General features: G+C 30.5%; 1 non-coding gene across 1 annotated transcript; it reads right to left on the bottom strand.

Moving 5' to 3' along the window:
• Positions 1–1,434: 1,434 nt before the first annotated feature.
• Positions 1,435–1,543, bottom strand: LOC123824811. The gene has a single exon (XR_006786760.1). It is a non-coding gene; the product is annotated as a U6 spliceosomal RNA (small nuclear RNA).
• Between the last annotated feature and the right edge of the window lie 250 nt (positions 1,544–1,793).

Below are 1,793 nucleotides of genomic sequence, written 5' to 3'. Positions count from 1 at the left end.
TTACATGCTCTGTTGTTGAATTTTTTAGGTTTATTTGTTTTTATTTTTATTTTTTGGAATAACAATTTATGTGGGGCTTTTGAGAGTGGTGAAGAATTTGGGTATAGAGCAGATACAATATTCAATTATTTGTACAAGTAATTCTGTTCTTTATTGATAGTGTCTTATTCTTTTCTATGATTTTGAATATTTTAAGACTACATTTACTTTACACTCAGATTTTATAGGATTTTCCCAATAGCTCTATCAATAGTTCAGTCTAATCTGGCAGTAGGACATGTCTACTGTTTTATTCTTAGATGTTCTGTAATTTCAAGCTGTGAGTATACAGTCAATTGAGAATTCATATTAAGCCATATTCATCCCAACAGTAATTTGGTTGCTTCTGTTGGTGTGTTCAGTAGGGCCCTGGTATACTTTTCATATACATTTTTATGCTTAGAAATTTGGAAAACATGCAGTTAATATAAAATTTAACCCCAAAGTCATGAGAAGTGCCATTCCAAGTCTATATTGTCATGGCAATATTTTGTCTCATTCAGAGATGGAAAGAATTCCTCTTGTATTTCTGTGTTGATAATGTGTTTTTAACTTACCACTTTATAAGACATGTAGATTTTGAGGTTTATTTCAAAGGGCCTTTGTCATACTACTAAATTTTGAAAGCCTTAGGTCTTATTGTTTAGTATTTACTGAACATAAAAAACTCAAACCTTTTAGCTAACATTTGTGGGATACTCTCCAAAGACAGACAATATCAATTCCAGTTTTGTAGTCACTCTCATTTTTGGTTGTGGACATTTTCCTTTCTTTTCTTTAATCTTTCCAGGCAAGATATTTTTTTTAAGTTTGTAATAGTCTATTTAACATTCACAGGTATTTTGTAATAAAAGTTTTGCTGGGCAGATAATGTGTTTCAAAAATTTGAATTTATTTGTTTATAGATATTCTTCCTTCAACTTACCAAATCTACTCTACTTACTATAAATCATCTTTCACTTATTTTACATAACCCATTTATTCTTAGAAGGCCTGTTAAATTTGTGTCTGCCATTATGTATTTCTCTATCTTTATCATGCTACAAATCAAAAATCTGTATGTGGTTTTTCCTTCATTTTTTTCTTCCTTGATCATATTACTTATAAAAATATAAGTAAAATATAAATAAAACATAACATACCTTATTTAAAGAACAATATGTTTTCCGTTTTACTTCCTGTGTTTATGATTTTTCTTTTTAAATAGATAATCTATATTTTATAATTTTAGCATGACATATAAACTGCAGCTTATAGAGCTACTTTTATTTGTCTTTTAGTCAAAATAAAAAAAATAGTGTGAGTTCATTATTTAATAAGTTTAGAATGTGAAGTGTTGCACATATTACAACTCAAAATTTTATCCTATAAGAGAACTATTCCTTTCTGTTTCTCTCTCATATGGAATGCTTTATGAACCTGTGTGCCATCCTTGTGGAGGGGTCGTGCCACTTTTCTCTGTTTTGCTCCAATTCTAGTAAATGAGGTCTGTCCAGAAAGTTTCCAGTCATGTAATATGGAAAATAGAGACATTTAATGAACAAAGTACAAGATACAAGAAACATAGGATAATGATGCTTCAGTCCCCTTCAATGTAGGTAGCTTTGGGATTTCACATAGTTCTCCCAATCGCCTTCAGCTGCTCTGTCATATTTTCTCAAATCTCACTGATGGCCTGAAATCACTTCCCTTTCAAAGGTTTATTTTAGTTTTGGGAAAAGCCACAAGTCACAGAGAACCAAATCTAGGCTGTA

Source organism: Phyllostomus hastatus, unplaced genomic scaffold (assembly GCF_019186645.2).
Source record: "Phyllostomus hastatus isolate PE091 unplaced genomic scaffold, TTU_PhHast_1.1 phas_contig_118, whole genome shotgun sequence".
NCBI classification, from domain to species: domain Eukaryota; kingdom Metazoa; phylum Chordata; class Mammalia; order Chiroptera; family Phyllostomidae; genus Phyllostomus; species Phyllostomus hastatus.
The sequence above is the reverse complement of the archived record's forward strand: the minus strand, read 5'-3'. Positions and strand labels throughout refer to the sequence as shown.